The sequence below is a fragment of the Hibiscus syriacus genome, unplaced genomic scaffold, assembly GCF_006381635.1.
Source record: "Hibiscus syriacus cultivar Baekdansim isolate YM2019G1 unplaced genomic scaffold, ASM638163v2 tig00110733_pilon, whole genome shotgun sequence".
Classification (NCBI taxonomy): domain Eukaryota; kingdom Viridiplantae; phylum Streptophyta; class Magnoliopsida; order Malvales; family Malvaceae; genus Hibiscus; species Hibiscus syriacus.
Genome location: NW_024062845.1, coordinates 2,113,562 through 2,126,818, shown reverse-complemented (window position 1 = coordinate 2,126,818; position 13,257 = coordinate 2,113,562). Strand labels below are relative to the sequence as shown.

The 13,257-nt window shown below is 33.6% G+C and overlaps 2 pseudogenes; both read left to right on the top strand.

Moving 5' to 3' along the window:
* LOC120139258 overlaps positions 1-6,859 on the top strand; it is a 29,669-nt pseudogene extending 22,810 nt beyond the window's left edge.
* Positions 6,860-11,390: 4,531 nt separating this feature from the next.
* On the top strand, positions 11,391-12,882 carry LOC120139307 (annotated as a pseudogene).
* The last annotated feature ends 375 nt before the right edge of the window (positions 12,883-13,257 follow it).

Here is a 13,257-nt window from a genome sequence, read left to right as displayed (position 1 = left end):
TGTACTCAATCATATACGGGAGGAAAATCGACGTTGGAGAACTCAGCTTTGAACAAATTCATGAGTGTTCCAAGAGGAACCGAGGTAATCTATTATTTCCCAAGTTATTAACCGCACTGTGCAGGAAAAAGAAAGTCCTTGATGAGCCTTTTGAGGACTTCATTAAATCAAAGGAGGGTATCACCAAGAAGAAGGTACCCGAGTTGATGAGTTTCGATGATAATACCCCGCATGAAGGGTTGGAGCGGGGAGCAAAATCGGTTGTCGTGGCTAGAATGGCCGCTGTGGTCACGCACGTTCGAGAAATACGTGAAAAGATCAGGCGCCTAGAGGATCACATGGAGATCTACTTCGAGTATGTCAAGGCTAGGGACGCGCAACTCAACGCTTTCTTCAAGGATTTACTCTCGAACACTAACACCAGACTGCCGACCTTCCCTAGTGTCATCCTCAAATATAATATGGACAGTAGCACATTCCATGCCTCGACATCGCAAGTCCCTCTAGAAGTTCCCCTAGGAATGCCCACTGATGTACCACCACTAGCAAACCATGTCCCACCCGTAGGAATGCCAAGGCGACACAGAAGAGTTCCTCAGCTCCTCATCCTTTTCCACCTCTGATAGCAGTCAAGATACCCCACCCAACTTCTTCTTAAATGAATATTTCACTCCAACACCGAAGCAACCCGAGCAAGATCCTATTCCGTCCCTGGTCCGTCAAGCTCCTAGCCCAGCACCAGTTCCAGCACAACCAACTCCTACTACCGAGCAGTCAACTCCAGCATGAGCCTCGACCAACAAAAAGTACTACAAGAGAATGGCAGGCCATATACTTCAGTCAGCTCCCTCGACGATAGCAGCAATAAACTCGAATGAGGGCATCCAGTCAAGCCACCCCACCACAGTGAGTTTCCATTTTAGTTTTAGTTTTTATATTTTCGCATCTGCATATAGAATCATGTAGTTTTAGTCTTCATGAATTGAGGACAATGCATCCCTCAAGTTTGGGGGATGTATTGTACCATATTCTGTCATACTTTGTTAAAAAGCAGTTGATGATAATTGGTTGAAAATCTTTGTTGTCATGACATAAGAAGATTAAGATTATTGTTAGGAATGAATTAGGGATGCCCAATGATGAATGCATAATTTGATTGCCTAGGCCAAGATTATTTTTAAGGCTGTCTAACTAAGAGAACCAACCCTAGGCTTGATTCTTTGAAAACACGATTGTAGGTTCTCCTTGTTTCAGGTAATCTGTAAATTTTTTGGAAAAGAACTTTCTATTTGCCGAGACTTCAAAAATATTTTAAGGGTAAAGTGAAAACTCTCTAGTGTTTAAAAACTTGAAAATATAAAATAAAAAGGGGCACTCCTCTGTGTAAAGGCATAAACAGAAAAACTCCATAAGAAATTAAGAGTAGCCAAGGCATATGAGTGAATAAAAGTAGTCACAGGATGACTCTACCCGACTAGCTTGGGGGTGAAAGGTATGATCCCTTTTACCTAGAGTGGGGAATGGTAGGTGTGATGAGGTGACTCCCCTGCTTAAAAAAAGTTGATAAATAACTAGGAGTATAAACTAAGCCTGACAAATAATTTGATGCCTTGACAAACCAGAAGTGCTTACTTTAAGTTTTCTAATCACCTTTATGTATAGAGTGGTTACAATCATGCACACACAATAGCAAAGAATCCTGACTAGAGAAGGGACTTGATTGATATGACTGTCGAACATGTTGAGGCCAAATACTTTTTTTAGTGTTGAAATCTCAAACCATATGATTTTCTTAACACTGCTTTGCCATGAAAATTTTGATTTTCTTCTAGCTATTGTACATTGTTTGAGGATAAGCAATAGCTTAAGTTTGGGGGTGTGATAACTCCGTAAAAAGACTCAATTTTTAGTTTTTTCACTTAAGTTATTGCTCGTCTAAACAAAGTATGCGCAGCATTTTTGTTGCATTTTTGTTGCATTAGTTGCATATATGTTATATTAACTTGTGGTGGATAAGTTTTCTTTAGGCAAGATTTATTTGGTCTGACTGATGCTGCTGAGGAGAAAGGGTTGTTTGGATTATGTGTGTGCAGGAAACTTACAGAGGAAGAACATTTCAGTTGTGACAACGTAAATTTGTAAAGGCCAACGGAACAAATGATAACGTGGGGAGCAGATCTATCTCGTCGAGGCAAGGTTTATCTGAAGAAGTCTGAAGTAGGTGCGACGAAATCGCCTATGTCACACGCCAGCTGGATGACCTACTTCACGTACAAGCAAGCCTTAATTATTCTGACAGCCGCCAGTCGCATTTCCTTTTAAATTATGGGCATTAAATAAAGGTTATTTAAGGAAACTCCAAAAGCATTCAAAGACCTAGGAGATCTTTCCTTATAAATAACCAGCCGTAGCCGCCAAAGAGGATGAGGCAAGGAAGGAGAGAGAAGAGCTTTATCCAAGGCGTGAGCAAGCAACTACAGTGCTTTTCCACTATCAACCAATCATCCTTGGTGTCCTCCATAACCAGAGTTTAGCAGAGAGGTGATCAGGTCTCGAGAGTGGCTGATCACCAAGGTAAGCGCGGTGCTGATCAGAATTGTCGCGACAGAGCCCCCAGTTTTGGGAGTCGTTCTTCCTTTGTTCTTAACTCTTTATCTATTTGGGGTTATATTAAACTTTGAGTCTTGGATGATCTTTGATAGCACCATGACTGTCTTACTTGGTGTTAAACTTTGTTTTGCCTGAATAATATTTTTATGTTTTATGAATGATAAATTATGTTTTGCTTATGATTGTTTTGCTCATCGTTTAAATATCTTACCTTACGCTGTAAGAGCATTGAGAGAACGCCTGGGGTTTTGGTAAAACATGTATTGGCAATGTAAGAGCATCGAGAGATAGACTTTTGTCTAGATGATGATTCTTATATTTGAGAGAATTAAGATAGATCAACGAGAGCAATGGAATAAATTCGGGATGGTGAAGTTCTAACTTGTTTTCCTTAGAGATAAAGAGTGAGTTTCAAACGACTAAAAGGGGTAGACGCTAGAGTAGGATAGACAACGCATATAGTTCACGCTGAGAGGTATTGCTACAACAACAGTTTGACAAACCAAGGGTTGTAGTTAACGCTGAGGAGTATTGTCATAGAAACCGTCTAAGAATACCTAGTAATCCTGTCGGGTAGCTTTAGCAAGTCATAGTAATTCATTCTAGACTTAGAATAATTGTTGTCAAGACAAAAGTTTAGCATAAGTGCTATGTGATACGTCTGAATATGTTAGGTTGTTTGCATTATATTTAAACCAACACTTGTCTTATTTTATTCCAGCATTCTGCATACTTATTTTGCCTTGACCAAGCTTTTCTGCAATCATTAAATCACTTCTTCGTTTATTTAATATTAGTTCTTAAGCTGACACTAGTAGGAATTAGTTCGTGACACTAATTCTCGTTGTGGTGAAAATATATTTCTAATCCAATCCCTGTGGAGACGATACTCACTTACCCTATATTACTTGAATCGATTGTGTATACTTGCACAGATTTGTTTGCCTTAACATATACATTTACAAGCGATCAATATCCTCACTCACCTAGTTACTAATCCACCACGAGTTTTTGTCAAGCTAGTTCGTTAGACAAAGGCAGTAGATAGAGTTATGTGAAGGAGAGCAGCAGAAGAATGTGCTACCTCTGGTCAGAGTAGCCATCCCAGCCATCTAAGAGGTCAAGAGAGTCTCAGGAACCTTAGAGAGCCCTAGCGGGCTAGTCTAACTGATCAGCTTAGGGTACAAGTGAGAGTAGGACCAGTTAGCGTAGCCGACCACTATTTACCACACAAGTAGCTAGTTTTAGAGGATCATCGAGAGTGCCTTCTCAGCCCAGTTGTTCTCGTTGTGGTAGGAGACACCCATAAGTTTGTAGTTTTGGGACTCAGGGTTATTACCATTATGGATATTTAGATCATTTTCTTTGAGATTGCCCAGAACCTTAGAATATAGCTCCAACTTCGACCCAACAGTCAACTCTGATCGTTCAGATCGGTTGAGGATTTCAAAGATGAGGGAGTTCTTCTTGTCAGAGCGGTAGGGGTATATTTCAGTTTGGGGCTATTATGGAGCCTAGAGTTACGGCTCGTCAATTTACGATCAGAGCTCAGGAGGAGGACGATGCAACTGATGTTATCTCAAGTACCCTTACCCTGTTTCTTATTCCAATAACCACCATAGTTGATCTAGTGTCCCACGCTTAGGATTAGATGTTCTAGTAGGTAATGTTTGTCATAGATGCCTTGTCAAAATATCGAGGATGAAATTTCCTATTAGGAGGGGAGAGTTGTAATACCCCGAATTCTGGTTCAGTAGTTCGGGTCAACCAAAGACCCATAGGTTGAGCCCATTAGATCTCCTAGATCAGTCTATGTTGGTTTTGGGGTTAAGTTTGGCCCAATAAGTTAAGGTTAGTGATGGTTTTAAGTTGAGGTAAAGAGGAGAGGGACCAAATTAGCAATTTACCAAAAGTTTATTTTAAAGGATAAAAATCGTTTATTCTTCTAGAATTCGTGTATAAACCAAACCCACCAAAACTATCTTATTTTCTCTCTTCATTTTTCCTCCCAAGAGAAAACTTAAAGGAGAACACTTCTCAAATTCCATGCTTAATTAGAAGAAATCAAGGTAATAACCTTAATATTCATCCATTAAGCTTCATTTAGAGCCTTTAATCTTAAGTTTTGGTTAAAGTTTTCAAAATGGGTTTTTATGAAAGTTAAGGGAATTAAAGGATTCAAGCTTGTTTTAGTAAATTTAGGTTGTTAGAGTGTTCTTAACTCTATCTCCAAGCTCTAAAAAGTTAGTAATCTTTTTATCTTGCTTTAGCTTAGTGAACGAGGCAAGAGAGAGTTCTAAAGCAAGGGGTAAGGAAAATATGACCCCTAATTGATTCGAGAAAAGTTTTAGCAGCCAAGGAGGCTAGGTAACACATTGAAAACTCCTTCATATCCTTAGTGGGTCATTAGAATTGCAAGATAGCTTGAGAGTTGAGTTTGAGTATATTTAGCAGATTTCCATGGTAGGTCATATTAAAGTTATTTTAACATGTTTTAAGCCTTATTTATGACCCCTATAAGCATATAAGACTTAATAACTAATTGGGAAACCTTAAGCTAGGAAATTTGGGGAGTTTAAGAGGCAAATTTGTGCCTAAATAGGGTATTTTAAGGGTTGGTATCGATATTCTCAATAAAGAAAGCATGAAATGAGAGTTTTTGACGAACAATGTCGATATTGAGGATTTGGTATCGATACTAAGGGTTCGATATCGAGACTGGTATTTCAGTAGACTATTTTGGTATCAATACTCTTGGGAGTATCGATACCCAGTGTACCAGTATCCACACTCCCATATGAGTATCGATATTTCCTATTTCTTTCAAGGCATTTCAGATGGGGTATCGATACCTTGGGTTGGGTATCAATACCGAGGAGCAGGTAAAGAACTGTAAGGCCAGTATCGATACCAAGGTTAAGAGTTGGGCTTTAATTCAAGGGAAATTATAAAATCAAGTGAGGTTTTCCAAAAGCATATAACTTTTCCCAAATAATACTACAAGTGAGAACAACAAAAATGATTAATTCAAACGTAGCAACGAGATAAAGTAGGGTGAAATAAGATTAGCCTTACTTGAATGCTTTGGAAACGGTCAAGACCCCCGAGTTCCTTTAGAAAAGCTAGCAGTGTCGAAAGTATAGATTATGTCCGGATATATCCTTAGGGAGTCTCAAGGCACTTTAAGCTTACTAACTATGGCCAAGGCCTGACACTCTCGAGGGATGGGTTAGTCGAGGGTGTTGAGCGATGCAGAGATGCTGGGCAATCATCCTCAGTAGACTAGAGGGGTGTGTGAGCTCCAAGATGTAGAACTCTCAGTCGTACTATGATGTCTACAATAGAGTAGAAAGTGAGTATACAAGTATACTCACTAAAGCAAGGAAATAGACTTGATAGCTTGAGCCTTTCAGTGGTGTATTTTTAGTATGTTCTAGTTGTTAGTATGGTACTGAGCTAATAGCTCAGTGTTTGGAATTTGTTTCCTTACACATATTAGGTGGAGCAGTAGAGTGATCGAGGTTCAGACTAGACCATATAAGAGTACGTCTCATTCTTTGAAATGGCATGTATAATTGTAAACATTGTTGTCCAGTTGAGTCGTAGATTCAGTTAAAGCGGGTCTATATTATTTTGAAATGTAAATATGTTTATTTTGAAGCTACTCAGTGTAAAGTTTTATTATATTTTATTTGATTAAAATGATTGTTTTGAAGAAAAAAAAATGTAAGAAGAAGTTTGTCAGCACTTCATTGGTTCAGTGTAGCACTTTAAATCGATCGACTGTGTGTCGTACTGGTCTAGAGTGTTACAAGGTGGTCCAGCGGGAAACGAGGTAACCTGCGTGCATTGCTTTCTACTTTACAATACGTAGGCTATAGCATCCATAATTTGCTTCGCCAAGCATTTATTGAAAATTCATTTGTTTACTATGCCATTTAAAAACTGAGATTCGTCATCGACAGATACTCGGCCGCTAGAGTGGTTGGCAACCAATTCCGCTAATTGAAGTGATAATTTCAGCGGCCGTAAAGAAAGCATACAGGAAAGCTACACTTTGTGTTCATCCTGACAAATTACAGCAAGGTGGTGCAAGTATTCAGCACAAGTATTTCTGCGAAAAGTTCTTTGATCTTCTAAAGGTCAGTTTGTGAACATGACTTTTGCCTTTTAACTATTATAGTTGATAAGTTATGGGAGCCTTGGAAATCAAGGACGCTGCAAGTATAACTTAAATGAACAAATATAACTTTTTTTAAATTGGAGGAAGGGTCAATTTCATGATTATCTCATAAATATTTATATTTTATATATAATTTGACGAGTTTATAAAAAAAACCGAATAATCTACTTATATAGTCAACAACCACTTGCGATTTTTCAAATAAAAGCTATAAATGAGCATAGAAAAAAAAAAGGGAAAGCAAAAGATTGAAACTCTTCCTATTACGCTTTAATTTGTAAGTGCTCACATGGAATTTTAGCCAAGCCAGTCTGACCTTAAGCTTTTATATTTAAATTTGAATTTTTATTATATATTTAAATGTATTAAATAAGATTTATCAAAAATTTTAGATTTTTAAATAATTTATCAAAATAAAAATATTATAAATTAGAGAACGAAAAAATATTTTATGTTTTCATAATTATTAGATTAATAATTAAAAATGATATATTGAAAGAAAAATTAAAGAGATCAAAATTTTAATTTTAAGTAATATAAATTCAATTTTATAAAAAAATATGAAAACTAAATTTTAAATTAGTATAAAAACTAGGGATGGGCATGGTAGCCGAACCCGAAAGGTTCCGACCCGACCCAATCCAATTGGGTCAAGTTTTTTTTAAAATCATGTTGGGGTTTGGTCGGGCTCGGGTTTAGAGTAAAAAATATGCGATCCGATCACACCCGAAAAAAATTATAATTTTATCTTGTATTTAGGGCTAATTACAATAATACCCCTCTATATATTATTTTCTTTCAATTAAATCCCTATTTTTTTGAATAAAAATATTTTTTTAATAAATATATTATTTCGGGTTCGGGTCGAATCAGTCGGGTTCAGATTTATCTCAGAAAGCTGGATTAGATTCGGTTCGAGTGGAAGATGTATATTTTTAGGTCCTTTTTGGATCGGGTGAAAGATTTATAATTTGAGGATGGGTCAGATGAATCGAAAATTCGACCCGACCCGAACCGTGTCCGTCTCTAATAAAAACATCTAAAATATTTAAATCAAAAATAAAATTCCCGAGGCAGTTTATTATTCCTAACTTGCTTGTGGGAGGGGCGTTTTATAAAGTCAAAACATTTTACATAGATAATGATAAATATAATATTATAATGGGATTTAGACTTAAACACGACATAACCTAATACCTTGTCGTAGCGTTATTATCCACACTTTTAAGCTACCCCTTTATTTCTGAAAATTGACGGCAACTTGTTTCCATGCGTTATTGTGAAATCATACGTTGGAAATCTTATCCCTTATGAAGGGCAAATATCAGTACCGAAAGCATATATAATATTATTTAAATTTATCATTAAATTATTTTCATAAATTAATTGAAAAATAATAAGAAATAAAATCTAATCGTTTTTGTAATAGTTGACGATATAATAGAAAAATGATTTAATAGTGCTTAAATATCTAACTAAACAAAATTCATAGAGATAATATAAAGGATAAACTACATCTACAATCTCAGTTATCACTTTTATTCTATTTTACTCATCTAACTATTATTTTTCTAAAATTTAACAATTTTCTAGGAGTGGTAAAATTCAACTCGACTTGAATTTGAAATTTTTCTAGTCAAATTTGTCTAGAGGTGAGCAAAACTTAATTTGATGAAAAATTGAACTTTCGACTTGAATTGACTCCGAGTTATAATTTCATAAATTCAACTCGAAAATTTTTCAAATTCGAGTCAAGTTAAAAATATAACTCAAATAATTCAAAATTTTTAGTAATTAGTGGATTGGTTTTCAAGTTTGAATAAAGTCTTTCGATTATGTATGATATATGTATGTTACATATGAAAAATATGAAGAAATATATATATATATATATATTGTATATGATTATAGAAAATCATTTAAATTGGAATAAAACAGTACAATAATATTATAAATATTTATAATTTAATAAACAAAAACTTGAACAACTCGACTTGGTTAGAAATTTTTTTTAAATCAAATTTAAGTTATAAAATATGACTCATCAACTTAAATAACTCAAATTTTTTAACTCGAATCAACTCAATTTATTTGATTGCTTACTCCTATTATCCGGTGCTTGCATTTTCTTAATAGAAAGGGAAACCAATTACTGGCCTCTTAAACAAGTTTTTAATATTCTTTCATAAAACAAATCACTTTCATAAAATCAACAAGTCAACAATTTTTTAATATTTTCACCACTTTATTATTACAATTTTTAAAATATTTTCACCACTTTATTATTACAATTTTTTTATATTATTGTCCTTTTCACATGTACGATGAATGTGAGGGTAAAGTAGACGAGTTTACGATATACCCACGTCGCATACCACAACACATCACTAAAGCAATATATTAAAACGCATTATTAATTAAATTATTTTTATTAAATAAATATTAAAAGGGTAAATTATACATTTAGTACTACACTATAATTTTTATTTCGTTTTAATACCTAAACTTTTATTTTTTTAAAACCATTAACGATAATGTTGGTGTGGTATGACATGTCAATTTTATACTTTTTTTTTAATTTTCATATCACTTTTCTATTTCCCTATCAGTATATTAATTTTATTCAACCAATTAAATGGTGGTATGTGTCATCAATTATGTGATAAAATAAAACAAAATATTCTTACTTTTAGAATAAATTAAACCTAGGTCTCTTACATGAAATTCATAACACTCAACCATTGAGTTAAACTAGCAATTTAAGTTAATTTCACCACATTTTTTTATTTAACTTATACAATAGTACCATCACAAAATCAATATTCTTTTATAATTGTAAAATTTGAATATGTGACACTTTAAATTAATGATCGAAAGCTTAGTCATTCAACTATAATGCAAATATATTTTTATTATATCAGACTTAATACTTACTTATATCATTATTAAATTAAAGAAGAATTTTTCACTTTATTTGGAAATAAAAAATAATTAAATAATTATTTATATATATTTATAAAATTTATATTAATTATTTTATAATATTTTTAAATTATTTTTAAATATTTATTTATTTTTAAAATAATATTATATATTTAATTTAAATAATATTAATTATTTATTTTAAATAAAAATATTTTTAAATTATCTATTTAATTTTAAATAATATTGTAAGATACCAGACTAATAGTTGGATACTAAATGTATAATTTATCCTAAATTTAAAATTATTTAAAATCAAATATATAATTTAAAAATAATATTGTTTAAAATAGTTAATTAATTTGATTTTAAAAACTAAATAATAAATTTTTATAATATTATAAATATAATTTTATATAATTATTTCATATAATTTTTATAAAAATATATAAATTTTTTTTTAAATAAATTGAAAAATCAGTCTTTTAATTTAATAATGAATTAGTAAGTATTAAGTTCAGTATAATAAAAAAATAACACTATAGTTGAGTGACTAAGTTTTCGGTGATTAATTTAAAGTGTCATATTTAAATCTTATAATTATAGAAAATATTGATTTTGTGGTGATACCGTTATATAAGTTGAATATAAAATGTGATGAAATTTTACTAAATGGATAGCTTAACTTAATTGTTGATTGATTTGTTTCTCATGTAAGAGACCCAAGTTCAATTAATATTAGGCAAGAGTTATTTCTAACTTTTTATCCCCATAAGAGGTGACACGGTCTAATTGGTTGATGTGATAATTAAAAAAAAATTGACATGTCGTACCATATATATAAGCATTGCCGTTAATGGATGTAGATATTAAAATAAAATAAAAGTGATAAATTAGGTACAAAACGTGTAATTTACACTTTTCGAGGTTAAAGTAGAGTAGAAGCTCTTCTTTTATATAAAAAAGTTTATTTTAGTCTTTTTATTATATCAAATTATATAATTAGGTAAAAAAAAACGTGTAATTTACCCTTTTCGAGGTTAAAGTAGAGTAGAAGCTCTTCTTTTATATAAAAAAGTTTATTTTAGCCTTTTTATCCTACCAAATTATATAATTTACCGATTTTCAATTAATCCATGTCTTTTTCAATTATATAAGTTTATATTTGAAATATCGTGCGTGTAAAAGTTTATATGGATCAGAGCGTTTAATTCATTATTTTTTCCTGCTATATTTAATATCTCAATTTTATTAAAAGAATGATGACTTAAAACGTAATGTCAATCATAACTAAAATGATATCCAGTACCAATACACTATGTTTGGTTGACACAATGCTAACACTTCATTAAAACCTTCTAAAGTAAATTTAAATAATTAAGCCTTTTAACCATCACCCAAAAAAGGGTTAATATTTGATGTTCGAACGATATGTAACGCTATACACAATTAAAAAAAATCAGATGATGACACATCATAGAAAATAAACTAAAATTTCTTATATATATATATATATATATTGATTTAGTGATAGTATATAGAACTATACATTAAATATTAATTCATAATAAAAATATGTTTTAAAATAATATTATATGATGTGTACATGTTTATACATTGAAACCCTTTTAAGCATGATATTTATGTATATATAACTAAGAGCTGAGTTGATACATAAATCCTCAATCACTCCTTGAAGAAGCAGCCTTAAACATGAAGCTGGAGGTTCAAGTAATAGGCGAAGAGATTATCAAGCCATCTTCCCCAACACCTCAACAGCTTCGACATTACCAGCTCTCCTCGCTCGACCAACAAATACATCCAGTTTATAACCATCTGGTCTTGTTCTACCCGATCAAACCAAATCTCCATACCAACAACCTTAACACCCTCCATCACTTCAAGCTGTCCCTGTCCCAGGCCCTAACCCACTTCTATCCCCTAGCGGGTCGCATTCGAAACAACACCTTCGTCGACTGCAACGACGACGGAGTTCCCTTTAAAGAAGCTCAAGTGAAGTGCCGGCTTTCTGATGTTTTACAGAATCCGGTACCTGAAGAACTCAACAAATTGTTCCCTTTCCCCCTCGATGATGCCAAGGAACTGCCGACGGGAGTCCAATTCAACGCTTTCGATTGCGGCGGCGTTGGGATCGGGTTGTGTATTTCGCACAAGATCGGTGACGCTTTGTCGTACTTCACGTTTTTGAATACATGGGCAGCGATAGCTCGAGGTGATACGAACGATGTTGTCTTGCCGGAGTTCGTATCGGCCGAGCTTTTCCCACCGCGGGATGTACCGCTGCCCGAACCGGCGTTGGAAACAAGTGAAAAGAATATAGCGACGAAAAGGCTGGTGTTCACCGCTTCTAAAATAGAGGAAATCAGAGCAAAATATAGTACTGAAAATGAAATCCAACCTTCACGTGTTGAGGCTTTATCAGCTTTCATATGGAGTCGTTTCATCACTTCCACTAAGAAAAAATCCAGCCCCCATAAATCCTACGTGATTATTCATACAGTTAATTTACGTACAAAATTCCAGCCGCCGCTTTCTGCCCAGTCTTTCGGAAACATTTTTTCAGTTGCTGCAACAATTCCTTCCTTGGATAATGAAGAAGAAGAAGATGGGTGTAATCTCGTTAGGAAAATAAGAGAATCCATTAGAAAAATCGACAAAGAATACGTGAAAAAGCTTCAGGCTGGTGGGGATTTATTCCAGTCGACGAATCAAGAAACCATCCCTTTTATCGTCACTAGTTTATGCAGATTTCCGCTACACAAGCTGATTTTGGTTGGGGGAAACCAGTATGGTCGAGTTCTGCCAGATTGAACGCCATTAATATGGTTGCTTTCATGGATACTGCAACTGGTGATGGCGTTGAAGCCTGGATTAATCTCAAGGAGGAAGACATGGCTGCATTTGGAAGTGATGAACAATTGCTTGCAACAATTCAAAACAGTTTGAAATAAGACACTCTTTAATCTGTACAAACTGCCTCAAAATACCGCTGGTGATGGTTTGGATTGGTAGATATAAGCCTATATTTGTCAAAGTTGTTAGCTTGTTTTACACAGTTGTTATTATTGTTCGTTTTTGTGAATTATTACTGTTGATGGTTGTTAAACTATTTTGTAATTTTTTTGTTAAATTAATATATAAATTTTAAGGGTTTATGATTAGTGTTTAAATTATACATTATTTTAAGATTAATTACTCCTTCATTAGATAATTTTAGTTGTTAACTTGGGCCTTTTCATTCATTTTCGATGCAGACATTGAATTTCAGAAATTATGCTAAGAACAAAGAAATCGTGCAATTTTTATTTTTCTGGATTCATGGTAGGAGTTGTCAACATAACTCTGGGCATGATGCATCTGATAAGGCGATGAGTCAACACCTTCTAGAAGGTTTAGTTAGCGCTTCTAGAAGGACGAATGAGTCTTTCAGGTTTTTGAATTTCGAATTTAAGTTAAACTCATGTTTTTAGAATTTTAGTTTAAATATTTAAGAATTATCTTTAGGGATTATCTCTTTTTAG